Raw genomic sequence first — 26754 nt, forward strand, 5'->3', positions numbered from 1 at the left:
CCAGAAACCCGATGTTATATGCACATATGAAGGGAGGATCTCATTCCTCGACACTTAAAAGGTGAGAATGACTTGGTGCTGGGAATGCTCATTTCTGGGGCTTGTTTAATAGGTCCAGCACTAGGTGAAACCAGAGTCATAAAGACCTGAATTCAAATCTGACCTTAGACACTTAACAGCAGCGTGAACCCAGGAAAATCCCGTACCCTCTCTCAAATTCAGTTCCTTTATCTGTAAAATGGGGGTATAACTGTACCTATCTCACAGCTGCTGTGAGGCTTGATTGAGATAAAATATGTAAAGCACTGTGTAAACCTTAAGTGGTAGCTATTATCATTATTATCTCAATGTAACACTGGGCTCAAACCTAGACATCTGGATAAAACTCTCATGCTCCGTAGAAAGTTTGATTATTTGAGGGAAGCTAGGTGGTGCAGTGGATTAAAGGACCAGACCTGGAATCAGGAAGACTCAACTTCTGGCCTCAGATACTTTCTAGCTGTGTGATCTTGGGCAAGTCACTTAACTTTTTTGCCTCAGTTTCCTCATCTGTAAAATGAGCTGGAGAAGGAAATGGCAAACCACTCCAGTCTCTTTGCTAAGAAAACCCCAAATGAGGTTACAAAGAGTCAGACAGGACTGGAATTACTGACAATAATGACAAATGATTATTTAATGCTCCGTGTCTATGTGAGGGGTGTACTTTGTGAGAGACTAGGAGAAGAAAGTTGGTTTTTTGGCAGAATTCCAGCTTCGAGCGAAGTCACATAGTTTCAGGTTCTCTTCAGAGAGGGCTCCATGGAGGGAGACAAAGACTCTGGGAAGAAGCTGCCATGTTAAGGAGTTAACCTGGTTTCCCCATTAGGAACTATGTGGAATTTCCCATTAGCTGAGATTGAGTAGTCTCTTGATGAAGCTACTCCTGATGGACAAGAAGACAGAATCCCAGAATCCTGTCAGTTTGACCTTCATAACACCCCTCTGACAAGTGACTGTGTGAGCTAAAAGGAGTTATTGCAATCACTTCCTATTTCATATCCTTGCGTCCATTATTTCCTCTTTCCAATCCAGCCTCCACAATACTACCCAAATCATCCTCTGTCACAAGTGTGACACATATCACTGCTCAAAAAACCATTAATGGTATTCAATACCACATCTCTTCGCCTTCATAAATTGCACATTCCAGCCAAATTGGGCAACTAGCCCTTACCCAAGCTTAACACTCTTATCTCCTACCAGGCATTTGTAAAAGTCATCTCTATCCTTCTCCATGACTGGAATGCATTGCTTCCCCATCTCAGTCTCTCAAAATCCTCATCTCATACTCTAAAAATCCTTTAGCGCTCAGCTCAGGTTTCATTTCCCCGGAAACCTTTTCTGACCCCTCCATAGGTTTCCTTCTACTATATTAATTTAGGGATACGTTATCTTCACAAAAATCCTACTTTATTGCCTCCCTGTGGTACGGCAATGACCTTAGGTTTTCAAAGGCCGTCCCAGTAGAGATTGGTAGGTTCTACCATGTGAGAAAGCTTTCTAATATAGCCCTCACAGCAGACCAAGTCTGTATTCTGAGGATCAATCAAGCTAACTATGAAGAGTGTACCTAATGATGATTTTTTTTCGGTCATAGCAAGCCATGAAACAAAGAAAATAGAAAATGTGCCTTATTCTTGTGTAGTTCCCTTTTTTTTTTTAGTGAGGCAATTGGGGTTAAGTGACTTGCCCAGGGTCACACAGCTAGTAAGTGTTAAGTGTCTGAGGCCAGATTTGAACTCAGGTACTCCTGACTCCAGGGCTGGTGCTCTATCCACTGCACCACCTAGCTGCCCCAAGCTCCCTTCCACTTCTGCAGTATTATGATATGGGGCAGAAAAAGAAAGAGAGAATACTAAGAATCACTCAATTTTTTGACCATCTAGAAATTTTCGTTTGACTTAGTACCCTAAATATGAGATCCCTGTCCAATGACAGGACATATTCCCAGAAGAGATGAATCGTATCAACCTTGACATTCTTGCTATAAATGAAACCAGAAGAAAGAAGGAAGTTGCAACTAAATGTAAAGATGGCTCATAGCTACTCCACAGAGAGGCAAAGAAAGAAGTTGGCAGCAACAAGAAACATTAATTCTTGGTATCTGGGATATTTCATACTGCAGTGTCAATAAGCATTTGCAAAAATATGAAAATAATGGCATCACCATGAAAATAATAGCAACTTATGTATCACCATTGGTTTCTAAGAATGAAGTTGTAGAGGAATTCTACAAGGAACTCATTAAGACTCTCTAAATTCAATCAATCTATACTCATACTCAGTGATATCATTGTAAAAGTAAGAAAAGAAGAGGATGGCAAGAGGTATATGAGAATGTATGTTCCAGGAATGAGAGAAGCCAAAGACCTATAGACTACATGGAAGCCTGACACCTTTATGTCATGAATATATTCTTCAAGAAAAGAACTGGTAGGTATAGGGCATAGCAAGCATGGCAAATAACTGCCACAAAATTAAATAAATTCTATTCTAGAGCTAGGAAAATTCTTGGCATTATATGTGGCAAATTATCCCTGAATCAGCTGGCCTTGTAAAGTTAAACCATTGACTTGTTGCATCAGAATTAGTAAATAATAATAATAATAATAATAATGATATATAAAGATATGGCATACAATAGAAACAAACCATGCCTAAATTACTTAAACAAGTAATCAACAATGACAAATGGGACATGGACATAAGAAATGTCTATCACACAGATCACAATAATTTTGTAAAGTGTTTTAACCACTATAAATCTATTGCTACAAGACCACCAAAAGAACCCAGGAAGCAACATTAGCCAGCAAACATTTAACCTACTTGAGAACTAGAGGGAAATGGATGCTAAAGACAATTTCAGTTTAGAGTATAAACTCCTTTGAGAAGTCTTATAACGAAAAATAAAGGAAAATTGTGAGCAGTATCATGAAGTTGTAGATGGGAAAATCAGTTTTTAAAAAGCTTTGTAAGAGATACAGTTAAGCAAAGTTATCCCAAGGGCATTTAAGGATAAAAATGGAAGAACAATAAATAGAGGAAAAATGAAAAAAGATCTGCAAAAATCCTATAATTCACTTTTTCACCACCAAGGACAGAAGAGATCCACTCTTGGAACCTAACACCCAAGTCCTACTTGTGCTCAGAGGTGAAGTAGGAATGGGCACTAAAGAGAACAAGGAAGAGAAAAACAATGGGACTGGATTAAGGATATACAGAAGAGGTCTATGCTGGAGAAGACACAATTGTGAAAGCACTGAAGGTTTTCTGAAGGAAAGATACCAAAGGCACAGACATCTCAGACCTTATTAATACCGAGAGGTTGAACAAGGAAACATCAACAATTTGTGATGTATTTGCCTACTGTCTATACAAAATCTTCATGAGTCATTGATACGCAATTTGAGAACATCCTCAGTGAGCGAACAAGTGGGTTTTCACAATTGATATTCAACAATGGACTACATCTTTACCACTACACAGTTAACTGAAAGGTACAGAGAATACGTGACCCTATTTTACTTGCATTTGATTCTGTGGAGCACGATTTCACCTGGCCAGTTCTTTTCCAAAGGTGACTCTAATTCATACATCAAAATCATTCAAGAGTCCTTTAAAGATATAATATAAATAACCCTTAGACCAGTGACTCTCTGATCATAAACATCAGATAAGGCGTTAAATGGGGAGATGCATGCTCACCAAAAGTGCTGATCATTACGGTCGAAGAGATCAAGCACAAAATCTAACTTGAAGAGGTTTTCTTCTATGAATGGTGAGGGCTTCCAAATAAAATTAGATAATATAAGTGTTTTGCAAACCTCAAAGTGCTTTACAAATGCTAGCAATGATGCTGATGATATTCCTATTTGTGGATGACACTGGAATGTTTAATAAAAGCTCTGGAAAACTACAGAGCCTTCCGGAATAGATCTGCAACAACTCTGAAGAATTCGGCCTGACCATCCTCACAGGAAAGACCAAGCAGATGAAGAATGTCTACTGTGTAGGATGGAAAACTTATTAGTATGTATATAGATAGGTGATATAGATGAACATGAGTTGGACCTGAAATTGAATAGGAGGAAGAGTGTGGGCTGGAATGCCTTCAGGAAGTTCCACAGCTCCTTTAATAATCCTATCCTCCTCATGGAAACAAAGATTCATCTTTATAAGACCAACATTCTACCAGTGTTACAATAAGGCACCAAGGCATAGAATACAACAATCTCCAAAGAATTTTAAATGACTAACATACAGACAGTAATGGAAAGGCACCAGGTGAGTGTAAGAAGGCTATAACATATAACCATTGAGGAACCTTGTAGTAAAATAGAAATAAAAGATGTCATGAAGGAAACGTGTGATGGGAGGAGATTAACTGGTCACATGGCAAGGGTAAGGGATGACAGGTGGATAACAAGAGTGTTTAACTGGTATCCTTCCACAGTTAAAAGGATGTTAACTGGGGGCAGCTAGATGGTGCAGTGGATAGAACACTGGCCCTGGAGTCAGGAGTACCTGAGTTCAAATCTGGCCTCAGACACTTAACACTTACTAGCTGTGTGACCCTGGGCAAAGTCACTTAACCCCAATTGCCTCACTAAAAAAAAAAAAAAAGGATGTTAATTAATGAGAGAATATCTAGAAATAACTTATTAAAATTTGCTTTATATTTAGATATTAGAATTATAATAGGGAGCAGCTAGGTGGCACAGTGGATAGAGCACTGGCCCTGGATTCAGCAGGACCTGAGTTCAAATCCAACCTCAGACACTTAACACTTACTAACTGTGTGACCCTGGGCAAGTCACTTAACCCTCATTGCCCTGAAGGAAAAAAAAATTATAATAAAATGCTAGAACCGGCTACAAGTATTTATATACTTATTATGTCTGTGTACACATGCATAGTTGTGTGTGTGTATACAGACGCATACAGACACATACCTATTCCTCTATGCAAGCTTTGGTTATAGGACTAATTACTTTGTAATACCTCTATCTTACAAGGACTTTTAGAAGAGTCTACATGTTCTGGAAATGTACAAAAACCAAAAACAGATAAAGTTTTATTTTTTGTTATACCTCTTAGTTAATACTTCCTATTTCCTTATATTTTCAATAGTATTTTATGAAATATCACCAACATTATAATTTCCTAGGTAAAGTAGTATTCCCTTAAATAAAAATCTGAGACTCTATCTGCCTTGTTAAGCATTACTCCAGAAAATACATTTGGATTACTCAACCTTATTAATAGGTATAGTAAATCAATCAACAGTAATACTTAAATATTCAAATAATCAAAATTATGTTACAGAACATTATATAAAAGGAAAAATACTATGGATAACTATTTTGTTTCAAAAACCCCCCAGTAATTTATTATTTTTTCCCTAGTGGAGTCCTCTGACACTAGGGTATCTGATAAATTCTGGATGGAGAACCTGTCTGGCAGGTCCCTGTAAATGCAAAGCTCACCACAATAAATCCTGCATTAGCCCCTTCTATGTAAGTCTTGTGTTGTGTGGACTCCTTTAATGTAGCCCCTTCATAGGTCACCTACTCTGGACTGGCTCACTTGTCCCAACCTGTCCTTATGCTGGCAGGCCTGGGTTGTTAGAGAAGGATAACCATCACATAGCCATAACTCAAACTCTCTCAGGGTTTGAGGGTAACCCTGTTGCAAGGGGGATATACTTTCCCTACTTTTTTTGTTTGTTTTTGTTTTTTCAGTGAGGCAATTGGGGTTAAGTGACTTGCCTAGGGTCACACAGCTAGTAAGTATTAAGTGTCTGAGGCCAGATTTGAACTCAGGTCCTCCTGACTCCAGGACCGGTGAGGGTGCTCTATCCACTGTGCCACCTAGCTGCCCCCTACTTTTTACTTAAGTTCTTGAACCCCTACTTGGTGTCCTTTCCATCTACACAAAACCAATCAGTCCCAATAATGACACCATTAATTCCTAAACTTAAAATATATACTTAATTATAAGGTAACATCAGTAATAACCAATACATTATAATCACTCTGTATAAAGCTAATATAGGAATAATTGATACATCATATCTCATACTATCTCACCAATGCACCTAGTGAGAGTGGTACATACTTACAGAAACTTAGCAGGGAGACATAAGAGAGGACGATTCATGTGCTCAGGGCACCTTACAATTCTAAATGTAAGCCTTGATATCCCTGTTCCAATGAATCTGTTTCTGTGCTGTTACCCTTCTACTCCTAGCTCTTTTCTTAGGCAAACCTACCCTCCTTTTAATCCTCAGAATGATGAAGCAATGGCAAACCTTTTAAACTCACCATCATTAAAAGGGCACCGAAATAGTGTTACTTTATCATAGTGACAACCGGTTCCCATAAGCTAGAAAACAACCAAGCTCCTCAGATTGGCTCTCTAGACAATGCAGAAAAGATCTAGGCAGATTTTCACTCAAGAGAATACTGTGTTATCTAATCAGCTTCAATTTATGATTATAACAAAGCAACTGTAAAACCTGTTTTTCCTTCTCAAAATGGAGAGAAGAAACAACGAGCAACCAGGCACTTCTAAGAGGCTTCACCTCTTTTAGATTGCAAATGGTGCTAAAAAGCAATAGGTAGGGGGAAAAAAAAGCAAGAGGTAGGGGGGAAACTAGGTGGCACAGTGGATAAAACACTAGCCCTGGATTCAGGAGGACCTGAGTTCAAATCTGGCCTCAGACACTTGACCCTTACTAGCTGTGTGACCTTGGGAAAGTCATTTAACCCTCATTGCCCCGCCCTCCCCCAAAAAGCAATAGGTAGAATGTAATTGTCTTCCAATGGACCTTCTTTCCTGTCAATCAACAGCCTCTGTAGTATAGCAGATGAAGTCTTCCTTAAAAGATGACTGTGCCCCATGGCCTCTTCTTGCCTAGCTCCTCCTGCCTTCTTAACTGCTCCTGCTCCTGCTGGGTGAATCAATACTCAAACCGGCTCAAATCAGGGCTTCCTGGTATTAAGGAACTCAGCTTCCTCTTACAAGATAAAACTCAGAAAATCCATCTTCCTATTAGCTATGAAACCAACAATCCTTATTCAATTATCCCATAGTCTTCAAAAACTTATCTGATTTGCCATTTTGTGAGTGTTGCCCTCTCAAACTCTAAAAACAGTCACATGTAAATGCCCTGGGGGACCATACATAATACCTTGATGCTTTAGTCTTTTTCTATACTTAAATGGGTCCTTTCATTCTCTGCTTGGTCTTCCTGGTATATGCCACCTATTTAACAGAAAACCTTTTCCTTCACATATGGATTTTTAACAGTTTTTCATGAACAAAAGTTATTTTTCTTTCTCTTTTAGCTACCAGTCTATTCACATACAAAACAGGTAGCAGTGCTTTATATCCCTCACAGGTTGATTTAATCCTTTTTCTTTAAGCAAAAGTTCATTTTTTTGCTCTTCAAATTCTTTTTTCTGACCCTTTTAATGACCAAGTTGTTCAAATAAGAAAAGAGAAGTAACTTACATGTAATTTCTTACTCCTTAAACCAAATACTCTGGTTCGCAATATTAATAATAGCTCACATCTATGAAGCACCTTCAGTGTTCCTCAAAACAGCCTTGTTGAAGCAAGAAGTACATGTATTATTACATCCGTCTTATAGAATAAGAAGAAAAACCCTGCAACTCATAAAAGTTAAATTTGCTCATGATGACACAGTTAGGAAGTGTTACAGCCAGGATTTAAACTTAGGTCTCTCCTGACTTCAAGTGCACAATTCTTTCTACTATATCATTGCTGCTTCTCTCAGAATAAACTCTATTCCTTAGGCCACTGGTGTCAAACTCAAATAGAAACTAAACCATACATAAGGATCCCTATGGTACATACTGACTTAAGACTTACATATTAACATTATTTATGTTTTATTGTATTTTTATTTATTTTGTTAGATATTTCCCACTTATGTTTTGTTTTTGTTTTTGTGGGGCAATGAGGGTTAAGTGACTTGCCCAGGGTCACACAGCTAGAACGTGTCAAGTGTCTGAGGCTGAATTTGAACTCAGGTCCTCCTGAATCCAGGCCCAGTGCTTTATCCACTGCACCAATAGCTGCTCCCCGCCCAATTATGTTTTAATCTGGTTGGGGCTATACTCAGTAGTGTTGTGGAAAGCATGCAGCTTCTTGGCTGGTGGTTTGAAAACTCTGTTTTACTATTTATTTCTATTTTATTGCATTAAATTATTTTGACATTGGAATCCATCTTCAAATCCTTGTGACTTCATTAGAGAATAAATGAACACTGATAGGTGAAATAATGTTTTCTCTCTTACCTGGAATGCCTGCAAAATAGCTAAAGCTGGCTGACTCATTATGAATATTGTTACCTCGAACCATACTCTGTCTACTTGACCATACCACCTTTCTATTATGCTGCCTGTTCAGATATTGTACTCAGAAAATCTTAGCAGAGAGGGTAGGAGCTATGCTGAAACATTGGGTTGTTTGGGTTTTTTTGGAGAGTTAAAGCACTGGGCTTTGCCAGCTAGGTGATTACTAAGAATAACCTACCTCCCTAGTTCTGTTCTTTGTTACTAAGATTAGTCACTTGTATATAGCATTGGATTCTTTTAACCAATTATTAACAGAGGTTTACTGAGTTCTCAGTTCCCAACACTATATACATTTGTCTGTTCAGGACAAATCAGCATATGTATAATCCATATACTAATTTTCATACAGCTAGCTCTAAATGATTATATGATTTGCAACTAGCCTAGATACTTTATTTCTTTAAGTGAGTTTGGAACGTAGGCATATAGGTCCAAAGAACATAATAACAGTAATAACTTTCAATTACATAGTATTGATGCCTTAGGAAGCACTTTTCTCACAAAAACTCTATGACCTAGGGCACTTAGATATATGGGGTATTCAGGGAGGACTAGCACCTCCAGTGTGAGGGCTTGTCAAGCCCTTTTCAGGGCTGCTTGTTCACCACTGGTGTCCACCTGTCACCCAACTCTCACCGGTGGCTCCACGAGGCTGTAACATGTGCAGTAGCCACCGCAGGGGAAAACTGTCTCAGAACACAGGCTAAAGCAGGCTGAGGGTTAACCAATAGGCCTCAAACCTATTGATGAGTTAGGGGGATGTCTACCCAAGCATGAAAAGATTTCCCTTGGAGGAATGGGTGGATGAGAACAATTTGTTTCAATGGCCATGAAGGCAGCTATGCTATGGAAGCAGGAACTATGGAGTGCTTAGAGCTTGGTCAGACATCAGACACCCAGGTCGCTCACTGGCCATCACCAGTCATCCTGACTTTTTTTCCTGCCACTGAACTTTGGCGACTTTGGAAGAGAGAGTGAAGCTGATGATTTTGTGCAACTCGGCCTCACTTAAATCCAATTCGTCTGAGAGTGAAGATTTCATCCTGTGCTGTCATTGGTCCTCTTTCAAAATGAAGGATGAACAACAACAGATGAAAAAAAACAACAACTTGAATCTGAGAACAATTAAGTAACTTGACAACTGCAGCTCATTAGTGAGGGGACTAGAAAGCAGCCTTCTGTTTACTCCAACACCCAAAATCCACAGCTGGCTATGGGGGGAGAGAGATGGAATCTGTTTGGGAAGAGATTCTCAAATGAAAGCAGGGCAAGAGGAGGTTGGAAGAGGTATGGGAAAAAGCAAGGTTCCAGATCTACACACACACACACACACACACACACACACACACACACACACACACACACACACACACACAAACAGGAGGCTGTGGAGAACATACCAAACGGAAGGTGAGAAGGCTTAAATTCCAATCCCAACACTGCTGCTCAAGAGTTGTTGGGGTAGATCAGTGGTCCTTAACCTTTTTGTGTCCAGGACCCCTTAAGTAGTCTGATAAAGGCTATGGCTCCCTGCTCAGGATGTCTTTAAATGCATATAATAAAAAACATAGGATTACGAAGGAAACATATTATAGTGAAATACAATTATCACAATATTAAAACACCAGGAGCATAAAACCTAGGTAAAGAACCCCTGGGGGCACACAGATTTAGTATGGCCTAGAGTAGAATATTCAAGTTAGAAACCAGTTACTTGGAAAAGTACCGTTTTATGCCCAAAGTGATGATTAGTCAAACTATGATTATTGAATTAGAAGGTAATATTGAAACAGAGCCAACCTCAGGCAAAGTGGTGGTCAAGTTAGTCTTTGGCAATGTCCTCCTAGCCTCTTCTACTTATCTGACTATTAAAAAAAAATCCTTTCATTCATTTCTTGGTATTGCACCGGACCCAGGTATATTTTCCTTATCACTGCTCTCCCCATCTTTATTTAAGAAGTCCAAGTCTAGGATCAAATATAAACTACTCCATTTGGCCCATCATAGACCCAACCCTGTGCCTCTTCAGACACATTCTCCATTACTTTCCTCCCTTCTCTATAAATTCTAGCTAAACTGGCCTTGCTGTTCAATACCTCACCTCCCATCTGTGACGCTCATGCCTGATGTGCTCTTCCTTCTCACCTCCACCTGTGAAAATGCCTTTTTACTTTCAAAATGTAACTAAAGAGCTCCCTTCTACTGGAAGTCTTTCTTGATTCCCTCTAGTGGCTAACCCTCCCACTCAAAATTACCTCATATTTGTTTTATTTGGTATAGACTATATATACATATATACAATAGATAAGTGTGTATATCACATATACTATAAGTATACAGTGCATATATATTGCATATAGTAATATACTGTGTGTATATACACACATATAGCTAGGTAGGTAGGTAGATAGATAGATAGATAGATAGATAGATAGATAGATAGATAGATAGATAGATAGATAGACAGACAGATGGATAGACATACAAATGGACAGACAGATAGATAGACAGCCTGGAACATAGTAGGTACTTAATGAATGCTTGTTTACCAATTACTTTGTTGGATTTCCAGCCTCTGGGAACAAGATATCTGGGGAGCAGATTCAAGGAGGCAACCCTCAAGGAGGGAGAAGGTAATTTGGACCAGTTGATGTTTAAAAACATATTTGAGTGGGCAGCTAGGTGGCGCAGTGGATAGAGCACCGGCCCCGGATTCAGGAGGACCTGAGTCCAAATCTGGCCTTCAGACACTTGACACTTACTAGCTGTGTGACCCTGGGTAAGTCACTTCACCCTCACTGCCCTGCCAAAAACAAACAAAGAAACAAACAAAAACATATTTGAGAGGGCAACCAGGTGGTGCAGTGGATAAAGTACTGGCCCTGGATTCAGGAGGACCTGAAGTTCAAATCTAGCCTCAGATGCTTGACACTTACAAGCTGTGTGACCCTGGGCAAGTCACTTAACTCTTAATGCCCAGGGGGGGAAAAGAATCAAGAGTACTGGAACTGGAAGAGACCTCAGAAAAACATATTTGAGACATATATCAAGCATTTATTAAGTACTTACTATGCACCTGCCACTGAGGATACAAAGACAAATTTGAAACAGTCCCTTCCCTCAAGGAGTTTATGTACTCCAGGTGTGAAATAATAATTAAAAATCAATCGACAAACATTTATTAAGGACCTACTGTGTGCCAGGCACTGCACTAGAAAAAAAAGAGGCCAAAGACAGTCCCTGCCTTCAAGGAGCTCACAATCTAGTATATACAAAATAATTTTACATTAGCAGCTGGGAGATCAGAAAAGTCTTCCTGTTTAGGAAGAGGAGAAATGCTATTGCATCTTGCTCTCTCTGCCAGTCTCCTGGCCTGGCCTGGCCTGCCTTAGGGGAAAGAAGAAGAAACACCTGGATTCCCCTACTTGTCCACTCACGTGAGTGGCCCAATACCCAGACCAAACATCTCAGGATGTTGATAACCAGCCTGAAATAAATGCAGTGATGAACAAACGATAACCTGGTCATATCCTCCCCGTCAGTGATTCTGAACCCCAGGTATGATTCAAAACCCATTCTCTGCCCCACACTGTGCACTCCTTATTCCCATCTTCCTCAACTCAACTCCCTGAATGTTCCAATCAAAGGTCACCCACAGTGCTCTATGTAAAGTCTGTACCATAAGTAACAAATCTGCTTTCATCATAAATTTCTTTTTTCCTTTCCCGCTCCCATTCTCTGGTTCACACTGAGACCTGGCTCCCTCCTGATGACACGGCCTCCTTGGCCACCCTCTCCTGCACAGGCTGTACTTTCACTCATTCTACCCCTTTTGAGATGGGGAAGGGGTTTTGTTTTGTTTTGTTTTTTGCCTTTTTTTTTTTCAGGGCAATTGGGGTTAAGTGACTTGCCCAAGGTCACACAGCTATTAAGTGTCACATGTCTGAAGCTGGATTTGAACTCAGGTCCTCCTGACTCCAGGGCAGGTGCTCTATCCACTGGGCCACCTAGCTGCCCCAAGATGGGGAAGTTTTAATATTTTCTTGCTCTCCTTGCCACTTCCACGCTATCCCTCCACCACCATCACTCAGTTACCTCTTCTCCTTTGAGGTTCATTCAATCCACATTTACCAGCTATTCAAAATCCTGGTAGTTGTAAATTACAGTGTTCCAGGACACTACCCTTCTTTCCTCAATGAATTCAGTGTCTGGCTCAAAGTCTTTCTGTCCTCCCAAATCTTGTCCTCCTACTGGGTGACTTCAGCATACAGGGTGGTTCTCCTCAAACAACCTAGCCTCCCAATCCCTCAACTAACTCATTTCCCATAACCTGCTCCTGAACCTTGAACCCACCTCAGCTCTACACAAATACAGAAATACTCTTGATGTTGCCATCCCCTACAAATGTTCTGAAATCCCCTTGTGATCACAATCTGTTGCATTCCACCACTCCCTTTGTCTTGTAACTCCCATTCTTTGTCCTCACCTCCCCATCACCATCCCCTCAACCTCTCTGTTCTTTCCCAGGCTATCTCCTTTCTCCATTTCTCCATTCTTCTCATGTATGACTATAAACAGTTTAATCTTTTAATGTCCCTTGTGATTTCTTTTCCTGTTTACCTTTTTATTACTCTCCTTTCCCCATCTTGACTCCTGGGTAAACAGTTCAAGCCTACACTGTCCACTTATCTTGGGTCCCTTAACCCCTTTCCCTCTCTTGTCCTGCCCAGCCTCATCTTGGGATTACTCTCACCTCCTCACTCCTACTCGTGTGCTAATGAATGAAGCTAGAAAAAATCATGAAACCATACCAATGCTACAAATTTGTTACATAACCTCAAATGGGCTCTCATTGTGGCAAGGTAATAGTTCTACACCTCCTTTACTGACCTGGTATACCATTCCATCCCATCTCCTCCAGCAGAGTGAATCTTCTATTATTCTCTCCTCTCTCTCTCTCTCTCTCTCTCTCTCTCTCTCTCTCTCTCTCTCTCTCTCTCTCTCTCTCTCTCTCTCTCTCTGTAGGTACTGCTTGCTACTGCCTAAAACCATATTTGTCTTCCCCATCTTCAAATAACTCTCACTTCATCCATCCATCCTCAATATTTATCATTCCAACTCTCTCCTCCCTTTTGTGGCTAAACTTGGTGAGGTCATCTACAATGGGTATCTCCACTTCCCCCCCCCTCACCATCTACAACCTGGCTTCCAAATTCATGATTTGACTGAGATTGCTCTTTCAAAGTTTACCAAGGATCTCTGAATTGTCAAATCCAATTACCTTTTCTCAATTCCTTTTTTTCTTTTTTTTTTTTTGGTGGGACAATGAGGGTTAAGTGACTTGCACAGGGTCACACAGCTAGTAAGTGTAAAGTGTCTGAGGCCGGATTTGAACTCAAGTCCTCCTGAATCCAGGGCTGGTGCTCTATCCACTGTGCCACCTAGGTGCCTCTCAATTCTTGTCCTTGATTTCTTTACAGCTGTGGACCCTGTCAATCGCCCTCTCTTCCTTGATACGCTTGTCTTTCTAGGTTGTCACTTCTCTCACTTGGCTCTCCTCCCACCTTCTCTTCTCTGACACTGCCACCCTCCTTGTGTAAGACCCTTATTGCCTCATGCCTAGACTATTGCAATAACCTGCTTATGGGTCTTCCTGACTGAAGTTTCAGCCCGCTCTAGTCCCTCCTCCACAAAAATGTCATACATCTTCTTCATAAAGCACTAGTCTGACCATGCTCCCTCCACCCCCACCCCCACCCCCACCCTCAAAAAATTCCAGTGGCTCTCTATCACTTCCAGGGTCAAATTTAAAATTTTCTTTGTCACCCAAAGCCCTTTATAACCTGGTCCCTTCCTATCTTTCCAGCCATTTTGAGGCTTACTTATCCCACCTTTTCCTCTAATAAAATACTCCAACTTCCAATTATAGGCATTGGCAATGGCTGTCCCCAAGGCCTGTGATTATTTCTCTCATCATCACCTCCAGGCTTCCTTTGAGTCCTGGCTAAAATCCCATTTCCTTTTTTTTGGGGGGGGGGCAGGGCAATGAGGGTTAAGTGACTTGCCCAGAGTCACACAGCTAGTAAGCGTTAAGCGTCCGAGGCTGGATTTGAACTCAGGTCCTCCTGAATCCAAGGTCAGTGCTTTATTGACTGTGCCACCTAGCTGCCCCCCTTTTAAATCTTAAAAGTATTTTATTATTTTCCAGTTACATGTAAAGAGAATTTTCAACATTTGTTTTCATAAGATTTTGAGTTCCAAATTTTTCTCCCTCTCTCCCTTCCCTCCCCCCTCCCCAAGACATAAAACAATGTGAGATATATATAGATATATATGTACAATCACATTAAACATATTTCTGCATTAATCATGTTGCAAAAGAAGAATCAGAACAAAAGGGGGAAAATCTCAAAAAAGAAAAAACAGAAACAAAAGTAGAAACAGTATGGTTTAATCTGCATTCAGAATCCACAGTTCTTCTTTCTGGATGAGGAGAACATTTTCCATCATGAGTTTTTTGGAATTGTATTGCTGATCATTGTACTGCTGAGAAGAGCCAAGTCTATCACAATTGACCATCACACAATGTTGTTGTTACTGTGTACAATGTTCTCCTGGTTCTGTTCACTTCACTCAGCATCAGTCCATTTAAGTCTTCCCAGGTTTCTGAAATCTGCCTGCTCATCATTTCTTATAGTACAATAGTATTCCATTATATTCATATACCACTTGTTCAGCCATTCTCCAATTGATGGGTATTCCCTCGATTTCCAATTCTTTGCCCCCACAAAGCGAGCTGCTATAAATATTTTTGTACATATGGGTCCTTTTCTTTTTTTTATGATCTCTTTGTAAAATCCCACCTTTAGGAAAGCTAGGTGGTACAGTGGATAAAGCACCAGCCCTGCATTCAGGAGGACCTGAGTTCAAATCCAGCCTCACACATGACACTATCTGTGTGACCCTGGGCAAGTTACTTAACACTGATTGCCCCTCCAAAAAAAAAAAAAATCCAACCTTCTACAAGAATGTCTAGTGTCTTGTCTCCAATGATTCTCTCCAATTTATCATGTATAGTTATTTACATATGTTTTCCATTCTATTAATTATGTGCTTCTTGAGAGCAGGGATCGGTGGGTTTGTTGTTGTTGGGAGTTTTTTGACCTTTCTTTGTATCTCTAGCACTTAGCACAACGTCCAGCACATAATAGGTGCTTAATAAATGCTTGTTGACCAACTGGCACTTGAGCTGGGCTATGAAGGAAACTAGGGATTCTATGATAGTAGAGATGAGGAGGTACATTCTAGGCATTCAAGGACAACCTATACAAAGGCACAAGGAGGAGAAATAGATGTCATAAACAGGGAACATGGCCAGCAAGCCAGTTGGTTCAAGAATAATATTCAATAAGCCTATAAAAGATGGGGCTAGATTAAGGACTAAATAGTCAAAGCAAGGAATATATACTTCATCCTGCTGTCAAAAAGAGGCTTCTTGGGGGCAGCTAGGTGGCGCAGTGGATAAAGCACCAGCCCTGGATTCAGGAGGACCTGAGTTCAAATCTGGCCTCAGACACTTGACACTTACTAGCTGTGTGACCCCGGGCAAGTCACTTAACCTTCATTGCCCCACCAAAAAGAAAGAAAGAAAGAAAGAAAGAAGAAGCTTCTTAGCAGGATATTAATAAGGTCAAACCTGTATTTTAGGAACATCAATTTGGTAGCTGTGTGGACAATGTCCCCATGAAGGGAAAGACTAAAGGCAATGAGCCTGATTAGGAGGCAATTGTAAAGGATGATGAGGTGACCATTCAAGGAGAGAGACGGGAAAGGATCAAGGAGTATCATGGAGGGAGAATCCACAAGACTACCCCTTCACTTGTTCTCCCTACTTTCCAGCTGTCTCCCCATTGTCACTCTAGAGGAGTCTTCTTCCTGGGGCTCCCCTGCCTCCTGATTGGTGATTGCCTCTCAGATCTCTATTTCAGGAAAGTCCCTGCTACTTCAGGAGCCATGAACCATGATCCCACCGACTCTACCATTATTCCTCTATGGAGTTTATCGACCTATCTGTTAATCTTATAAAATGCCACTCCTGGCCAATGGCCACCTTCAAGACCGCTGAGCTCCATGCCTGTGCTGAGACCGACTGTGGGGTGTCTGTCATGAAGGAGACACCACTTGACCCCTGTGGATGATGAGCTATTCCAGAGGATCACCAATACTTTGCTGGAGATTCACCCCACATTATGTACATAGATACCTACAGCCCCCAGGGATTTACTGCCAATGGCAACCGAGTTGTGGGGCCCTGTGCCTTGGTCCTCCACTGTCATTCAGTGGAATGTGGGGAGCCAACAGTCTATCACAGAGGAGAGCTTCTCCCTTTTTTGGATGTTAGAGTCTCAAATTAAAATTGTGATGGGGACCACTGGAGACTACATGGAAAAGCTACAGCCAGAAATTTTGAAGGCTATGAGAAAGTGTGAAATTGTGGTTGAGGTCCAGGACACACCCAATGCTGGTGCTACCTTCCACTTCTTGTGCAATGAGGTGGCTGGTGCTGCCCTCATTCCCCCACCTGGAAGCTCACCTTCAGCTCCAGCTCCATTCTCACATGTAGAATAAACCATCGCTAATCTTGAAAAACAAAATAAAACAAAATGCCACTCCCCAGACATTACCACCCTTTGTGAGTTGGATCCTGGATTAGAATGTAAGCTCCTTGAGGGCAATGATTATCTTGATTTTTGTGTTTGAATCCCCAATAACACAGTATATAATAAATGCTTTTGTTTTTCATTATTTTATTAGCTGATTGCATATATGGAGTGAGAATGAGGAACAGAGAATGACAGCAAGGTTGCAAACCAGGTGACTGGAAGGATGATGGGATCCTTAATTAAAAAAGGGAATTTCATAAGAGAGGTGGTTTTGTAGGGGAGATATGAGTTCTCTTTTATTCTTCTTGAATTTGAGAGACCTACAGAACATCCAGTTAGAAACACTCAGAAGGCAGTAGATGATAAAGAACTGGAGCTCAGGGGGCAGCTAGATGGCACAGTGGTTAAAGCACCGGCCCTGGATTCAGGAGTACCTGAGTTCAAATCCAGCCTCAGACCCTTGACACTTACTAGCTGTGTGACTGTGGGCAAGTCACTTAACCCCAATTGCCTCACTAAAAAAAAAACAAAAAACTGGAGCTCAGGAGAGAGACAGGGGATGGATATATGAACTTCATGGGAAGCTGAGGAAGTCACTGAGAGCACAGAGGGAGAAGGACCTGGTCTACACTCACACAAAGCAGGTGAGACAAGGGTGATGATCCCCACAGTTGGGAATGAAGAGAAACTGATGGAAGGAAAAACAGAAGAGAGAAGAACTACCAACTCCCAGAGAGGAGATGCCTTCTAGAAGGAGTAGACAATAGTATGAAACACAGCAGCAAGGGCACAACATCACTGGGCCCCTTCAGAAAGCCCTTTTCATGGAGCAGTCTGGTTGACTGTAAACAGTACTGGACTTAGAAGCAGAGGGCCTGGGCTCCAACCCTGACCAGCAGTTTGACTACAAGCCATTTCTCCTCTCTAAGACTCATTTATCTTTCCAATAAAATGAGGATAATATTTATGCTACCCCTCCCCCCCTTTAGGGAAAATACTTTGTATGCCACAAATCACTATACCAACATGAACTCTTATTAAGTACCATCTGATAGATATTAAAGCATAGACTTAGTTTGGGTTACCCTCTAGAAGTGCTAGCTTCATCTAGACCTCAAAGCAGTTTAGCGATATAGCAGCATATACAGCAGATGTGCTAAGAAGAAAAAGACAGGACACACCCTGCTGATTTCCCTTCCTGAAAGGAAAGAGTCCCAGCAGAGTACAAGAATACACACAAGGGAAAATGTCCCCAAGGACTCCAAACCATCATAGCCACACTGCCTCATTACGTCAAAAATTGTGCCTAATTCCTTCCTTCCGTCTCCACTGTGTATTTCTTTGTACCTACAGAAGTGTTCTTCTCATATGCCAACAATAATTACATTCCCTGTGCTATTTAAATATTTCAGCTATAAACTATCCTTGACATTGTGCTTTATGTAGATACATATACAGTGATATATTTATGTATGTGTATGTATATGTGTTTGAATACATACATTGTGTGTATGTATAAACATATACATGTGTACCTATATTGTGTATATAGATATACATACACACATGTATATTGTGTATGTATATAAGTATAAATAAAACATACATATTTCCTTGAATTTATCAATAGACACACCTGATTTCCTTTGGCATTTATAGTTTGGTTGTGTTGCCTTCCCCACTGTGCTAACATGCTCATACAAACAGGCTCTTTATCGGTTTAGCACAAACAACTTATGCTGCCTGCATTGTTCTGTTATGACTTCTATTCCATTTCAAACCTGCCTTTATGTTCATTCTAACCCGATTTCATTTTTATAAAAGTATGATTTATCCCAGGATAATCTCCAAGAAATAGCTCTAAGCCCCTCATCACTGGAGCTTATGAACTGAAGAGAATGTCAGGTCAAACCTGACCTGCAATGCCCCAACACAGAGAATATTCCTTTTTTCCCAATACTCTTCTTAGAAAAGACAGAAGTGAGAAAAAATAAAATTTCTAAGTTCTTCGCTTGCTTATTCAATTCAAATATCCTACTGCCCCAAAGTGCTTCCTCATTACTCCCCCTCAACAACCAAGAATGTAGTAAAAGAAAACCAAAAAATAACAAAGTTGTAAAGTTTATGGTTTGTTTCCATATTTGTCCTATCTCTGTTATAGCACAAGGGACTGTAGAGTAGTGGTTATTTCTGGCTTTCTTGTGTGTACCGAAATGCTTATTTCACTTGAATGAAAGGATAAGAGAAGAGGGTATTCTTTTGATTTTAACAATTTCCTTCACTAAATAAACTTCTTCAGGGTGAAGATATTTAAAAGACAATTTGCAAGAGGCTAGCTTCATTTTGTCTTAAATATAATAACATCCTGCTCCTTTTAGAATGGCCGTGGCAGGAGTATGTTGGAACCAGCTCTAAGCTAACAACACTTTGGAAATCATCAAAAACTACAAATCCAGGCTTGATTTACTGTTTTACTGATGATCTAGACTTAAGAAAATTTTGATAATGCATATCAAACTTAAAAGGGTGTCATGCATATATATATAAATATGTGCACATACATACATGCACATATACACACATGCATACCTACGGGTATATGCATATATACCGATATATACATAATATCTGTATGCATTCATACATACATACACACACACACACACACACACACACACACACACATATATATATATATATATATATCCCAGAGAGTCAACTTAATATTAGTGGTATGTTTCCTTTCTCTAAGCTGAAGAGGAAAGGGGTAGGGGGGAAAGAATAAATCAATTAATTGACAAATGTCTGAACACCTATTATGTGTAATATATTATGCTAAACACTTCAAAGGATAGGAAAATCCTCTCTGGCCTGACCCAGCTATGAAGTGTCTTACAATTTAGTTAGGACAACATGAAATAAATAGATGAATAGTTATGGTAGTAAACAGAAATAGTTCAATACAATGATCAGAGATCCACAAGACTCAGACTGCTAAATGGATTGGACAGCTAATGAATAGTAAAAGAGTTCAGAGGTGCCAGAAATCATGGGAAATTGAAATGTTTTAGGCCCTTGAAAACAGGTGAAATTGAGAAAAGTGTAGGGTCAAAAGACAGCCTCATGAGTGAATGACATGACCAAAAGCATGAAGAGGAAGGTGAGTGGGAGTAATGTGAGTAAATGAGTTTGCCAAGAATGTAATGTTTTAAAAGGTTGGAAAAGGTAGACGGGGCCCAAATTTGGGGTTGAGTTTAAACTTTATTTTGTAGTTAGTGTTGATGAGTAGAAGATAATAATAATAACGATAATGATAATGATAACAATAGCTAACATTTATATAGCACTTACTATATGCCAGGAGGAAAGGTAGTGATAGCATAGCCTCTGCTCTATGTTCCTGAAGCCTGGTCATGTACCACAAGTAAGCCTGCCTCACCATCCTCGTCCCCTCTCTGACCCGTGGCTTCTCATCTCCTATCTTCTACATACTGGCACTTACTGGTTCTGTATCCCATTAGAAATCACAGCACTAACAATTAAGTATGTAACAGGAATTCTGACTGATCCCTGGGTCCAGGAAACTGTCCTTGAGCATCAAGTCCTTAAAAAGAAAAGCAGAGAGATGAAAACAATCTGTGTGTCATCCCATCAAGTAAATCAGGTGTCTTAGCAAGGTGGGCAAATGATTGTGGAGGGAAAGGACCTTTAGAGAGTATGGGAAGAGGGCTTTAAGAATCAACATGTCAGAGTAGATTAGATGCTAGACTTGGGATCAAGAGGCCAGGGTTAAAAGCCTGCCTCAGATACTTCCTAATGAACAAGTCACAATGTTTCATGATCTGTTTCTTTGTCTGCAAAACAGGGATGATGATAATTATGCTATCTACCTCAGAAGTTTGCTATAAGGAAAGTGCTTTGAAAACCTTAAAACACCATAAATGTGAGTAGTTTGACATTAATTCAGGCTATTCACTGGAAAGTCAATACCAAAACTGGAGCTTAAATACTTTGGCCACATAATAAGACAATGGGACTCACTGGAAAAGGCCCTGATGTTGGAAAAGATCGAAGGCAAAAGGAGAAGAGGATGGATGAGGTGGATAGATAGTGTCATGGAAACAATGAACATGAGCTTAGAAAGACTTTAGGAGATAGTGAAGGATAGAAGGTCCTGGCATCCTATGGTCCATGAGATCATGAAGAGTCAGACATGACTGAATGACCAAACAACAAAAATTTTTTAAAAATAATTTTTCATGTTGATTATTAATTATACTGATATAATTATTGTTAATTGTAATATAATTACAACTGTTATTGTTACTTATAATGGATGGTATAATTATACTGTGTAGGACCCATTAGAGTAGAGTATAAATTACAAAAAGATCCCTCATAGAAATTCTTGATTTAAAAAGGTAGTGGACAGGAAACTGATGGTTTACTCATTAGCTCTGTAGTAGAGAGAAACATCTCACAGGCTATTAGGCGTTAAGGGAGGGGCAGCTAGGTAGTATAGTGGATAAATAACCAGCCCTGGATTCAGGAGGACCTGAGTTCAAATCCAGCCTCAGACACTTGACACTTACTAGCTGTGTGACCCTGGGCAAGTCATTTAACCTCCTATTGCCTCACCAAAAAACAAAACAAAACAAACAAACAAAAAGAGTTAAGGGCCCTTAAAGATCCTCTAGTTCTTTGTTTCCTCACCTAAAACTATACTGAAGACTGGCAAAATATCTAAAATCTCTGCTTCCACCCCTCCACTTTCTCCGGTCTTAGCTCCTAATATTTCAGGGGTTGGAGAGAACGAGCCATGATTTGGGTAAAGCAATAAGGGCTTTCTCCAAGGATGCTAAAATGTAGAGGGAAGCTCTTGTACTCCATTAATAAGGAGAAACAACTGAATTTAGCTCCAAGTTAGCAAGAATAATTAGCTCTTGTAGCCACTTCCCAGATTTTGGAGTTGCCTACCACTCACTCAGCTTTTGTCCTGCTCTTTCCCTCCAGGTCTGTATCCTGGGGTTTCTGTTTCTCTTGCCACAAGACAATGTCCATACAGGACTTTGTGTCTAGGGTCTTCCTCAAGCCTCAGTGAGGAAATTTGTCTTTGGCCCCAGCATCTTGGGTCAAATAAGATCATATTTTAAAGTGCTTAGCACAATGCCCGACACATAGTAGGTACTAAAATAAATGCTTGTTTCTTCACTCCATTTTCCAGTCATACTATTTTGTCACTGAACTGGGGTCACTCCATACTCTGCCCAAGACCTTTACTTCTTTTTGTGTGTGTGTGTGTGAGGCAATTGGGGTTAAGTGACTCGCCCGGGGTCACACAGCTAGTAAGTGTGTAAAGTGTCTGAGGCTGGATTTGAACTCAGGTCCTCCTGAATCCAGGGCCGGTACTCTATCCACTGTGCCACCTAGCTGCCCCAAGACCTTTACTTCTAGCCTTCATGGGGCTGTTCTCTGGTAGTTAATATCGAGCTGGACCCAGCCCTAAAAAAAAAAGCCTTATTGCTAGGCTGCTCTGTGGGAAGCCAACCCCTCCTCCCACATATATACTTTCCATCAAAATATGGTAAAATGAAGACTGAGAGAAGCTCCCCAAATTGAAGCTTTTTGGTAAACTAGTCACCAGGCAGGTTAGGGCTTGGACAGCAGGGTCAGGTCTGGCAAAGTAAGACATTGCATTATTATCATGGAAAGGAAAGCTATTCTAGATGTGAGGCACCCTGCCCTTGTGAGAAAAAAAAATTAAAGGCTGTATCTATAGAAATGCTGTTCTTATTTTTAGCACTTTCATATTTTGAAAGTGAGTTTCTTTTTTTTTATCAGGCACTAGCTATTCCTCACATCACTAAGAAGATCTGTAAGCAGAGTACCATTTTAGAGAAACATAGATATTGCCATACTAAAGGTCACAGCCCCATCTTTCAAGATCTTGGAGTTAGTACTGCCATCCCTTAATCATTTAAATTCCAAAGGTGAGAACAGCTCTCAGAACAGCCAATTCCCAGGTGTGTCCTTAAAACTGAGGGACCCAAGAATTTTTTTCCCATTCAATAATATGTCCTTAATGACTTCTTTGTCTGCCAAATACCTCTTTTTAAAGAAAATCCTCCTTTCGCTTTGGTTTTCTGACACTTGATCCCAAATTCCTTAAGTCTTTTGAAAACAAATGGTTCTTCGCCTTTTTCTAAATGTAGGGATAGAAATAGTCCAACCTTTCTTCTAAGACTGGTCCATTAGTCTAGGCTAAACAAACCAAAAGCCCACCTCCGTTTCTGTTACTTAATAGGACTTTCAGGGTAGGAGCAAAGCTTTCTGGGAAACATTCTACAGAATTACAGCAAAATATTAGGAAAAGAAGAGCTGAAACTTGGCTTGAATTCCTTCAGGTTCAGGAAATAATATTCTACCTGCTGTTCCTTTAGAAATGAGTGAAGAGGAGCTATTCAGTATTTAATGGGATCCTTTTAAATTCAAGCATTCCCCAAGTTTTCCCTTTGAGCCTCCTCTGAGTTAGGGTAACTAGTTGTTACCATTTTCATCAAGTGTTCTGTTCTATAGCACTATTGGTTGTTGTCAGAAAGAATTCAAATAAATGTAGCCATATGTCCACTTGTAAATCTAGTCATCCCATTCATACTTCATTGACCTAAATGACCTTGTTCGCTGTCTGGAGAAGGAAAGAGATGGGAATAAGGACTGGACTTGTACTTTCACTGGGATAGATAACTCCCAAGAGAGGAAATTCCCTCTATCAAAGCAGGTCAGATCCTTTGCTACAACTTGAAGTCTTAGAAAGTTTGTCTATAGCCCTAAGGTATGAAGGGCCCCAAATCCCACAGCCAGTATGTGTCAGAGGGACACTTGAATTCAGGTCTTCCTGGCTTTGAGGTTAGTTCTCCATCTACTACCAGAGGTATCAAAAACATGGCCACATTTCCAAGTGGGCTCAAATCAGATTCAAATGTAATTGGGAAATAGTTAACCAAAGAAAAATACAATAAATCATAGGTAACATCACATTTAGGGACCTTTATGTATAGATTTCTGTCTGAGTTTGACACTACTGAACTATACCATGCTTCCCCTTGGTCAGTTCACCTACCATTTTTGTTATAAAAATCTAATTCTGCCCTCTGTTTTTTGCCAATAAGTGCATGTTACAACTTATCCATTTCTTTCTTTCTTTCTTTCTTTCTTTCTTTCTTTCTTTCTTTCTTTCTTTCTTTCTTTCTTTCTTTCTTTCTTTCTTTCTTTCTTTCTTTCTTTCTTTCGCAGGGCAATGAGAGTTAAGTGACTTGCTCAGGGTCACATAGCTAGTTAAGTGTCATGTATCTGAGGCTGGATTTGAACTCAGGTCTTCCTGAATCCAAGGCCAGTGTTTTATCCACTGTGCCACTTAAATGCCCCTAACTTACCCATTTCTTAAGCATGTTTGGTGTCATTCACAACTATGTCATGCAAAATGTCATCCTAACCCTATACCATCAGTTTTCAGATGAAAGTCAGACACCTATTTCCTTTATGCCTCTTACACCTGTCCTACTGAATAAATGAAATGAGCTCAACCTGAAGTCTAACTGGCTCAGTCCCAATTCCAATATGAATAAGATGGTACCAGCAGAACCCAACTCCTTCAGTCATGGGACTGGCTTGGAAGAAATCCTAAAATAGGTAGTCAGACTTCTGCTAGGGAGATGTGAGGGCTAGTGCAATGCTTCAAATAGGCAAAACACCTATAAGCAGTAGCTTTTTATCAATCCATACAAACATCTGCCTATGCTTCCAAGAGAACCAAAGGCATGAAGGAAATGACCAAGAGGGATGTAAGTTAACTAGGGAGGCACAGTCCTTTCTAGATCAAAACATACCACTTTGGACAAGGACCTCAGAAAGTGAAGGATACAAAAGGGATATAGAGTGTTTTGACTAATACATGGCTTAGAGTAATCCAAAGTGCCTTCTTTCACTTCCAAGTAGATAAGACTAAAATCCAAGAGTATATACATTTGCCACAGCCATGCTGGACTCCAACACAATTCCTGGGGCGCAAAGCTCCAGCTTCTACAGAGATGGGCCCCAGAGTCACATCATTTCCTTTCCCCCTAAATCCCATGCTCTTCTCTTAGTGTTTTTCCTCTGAACCACTCACATGATGTGTCCACACAACTCAAGACTTATTAGAAGGACTAACGCTTCCCTATTTTTTATTTGTGTACTTAGAGAGGAATTAAAAGGAATAAGGTGAGTGTGAGCAGGCTAAAACATAGAAGGAGCCTCAAAGAAGAACCCAAAGGTTCATCAAATATGTATAATTAATAAAGAAGATGGGGTGGTCATGTAGCAATAACCAATAGACAAAGGTGGCTCTTCACTGGTATGATAATGCCAAGGGAAAGTAAAGCAGACTCCCAACACATTGGCTGGATATGCTATAGCAAATTTATGGAAGGATGAATTAGCAGACACAGTTAGGTTGTCTGCATCGCTGGAGGAAGAATTCACATTGATGATACAACAGGTCAGTTTGACTATTTCAGTGGTTTCTACTTTTTAAAAAATGGATCTTGGGGCAGCTAGGTAGTGCAGTGGATAAAGCACCAGCCCTGGATTCAGGAGGACCTGAGTTCAAATCCAGCCTCAGACACTTAACACTTACTAGCTGTGTGACCCTGGGCAAGTCACTTAACCCCAATTGCCTCACCAAAAAAAAAAAAAATGGATCTCCCTGAACTTTATGCTGTTTCCTCCATGTCCCAACTAGGGCACTTTGAGCCTTTGACAGAATGCCATGAATATAAATTTAAAATAAGAACCTTGCCAAAGCTCATGTTATCTTCTCTTTAGATCTAGGCACTTAAAGCAGCTTCCTATCAACTGACCTTTCTATTTAATAAAATACTGTTCACCTATGGGCACAGTGCCAGGCACATATTAATAAACACTTAACAAATGCTTGTGGATTGACCCTCTGCATGTCATTTAACCATTGAGTTTCAGTTTCCTCATCTGTAACATAGGGAGGCAAGGCAGACTGATGAAGACCTGATTTCAAGTCCTACATCTGAGGACACATGCAGACTGTGTGACTCTGGCCAGGTTATCTTAAGCTCTTCTTTAAGTTATAAGGAAGTTCCCAAGTTCCATGGATGAAGGGAGTTTCCATACCTGGAATTCTCCATACCAACTAAATTCCAGGCCCAGAACACTGCACCCCTGGTATATCCCCAAACTGGAGATCATAATGCCAACTCTGTCTAGCTCATAAAGGTTCTTTTGAGGACCAACTAAGTAATATGAAAGAACTTTGACAAAAGCAACATACCATTATTGCTATTTGTTAAAATATGGTTTCTTCATAGTACTGACTAGGAACTGGAAGAGAGAGGGAGATAACGGAAGGAGTCCAAGACAAAAAGGGAGAAGCCTTGGGGCAGGAAGAAAGGAAGTGAAGATTGGCAAGAGTCCCAGATAACCATTTGTTGGTCATACAAGATATTTGTCATTTCTTCTTCCTTTAGGGAATAAACTTTGTTTCCAGTGTCCTTATCACACTTCATAACTCCCCAGGAGCCCCCAGTTGAATCCTCCAGAGCTGATGCTACCTTCTGCACCAAATCATCAGACTGTTACTCCATTTGTCACACCAG

At 40.3% G+C, this 26754-nt stretch overlaps 1 protein-coding gene and 1 pseudogene across 5 annotated transcripts in view; one reads left to right on the forward strand and one right to left on the reverse strand.

Annotated features, from left to right (window-relative positions):
• The window catches only part of ILDR2 (immunoglobulin like domain containing receptor 2), a 99958-nt gene that overhangs the window by 68223 nt on the left and 4981 nt on the right, over positions 1–26754 (reverse strand). The gene's annotated exons all lie outside the window — the stretch shown is intronic.
• LOC122753364 lies at positions 16676–19592 on the forward strand (annotated as a pseudogene).

The sequence above is a fragment of the Dromiciops gliroides genome, chromosome 4 (genome assembly GCF_019393635.1).
Source record: "Dromiciops gliroides isolate mDroGli1 chromosome 4, mDroGli1.pri, whole genome shotgun sequence".
Classification (NCBI taxonomy): domain Eukaryota; kingdom Metazoa; phylum Chordata; class Mammalia; order Microbiotheria; family Microbiotheriidae; genus Dromiciops; species Dromiciops gliroides.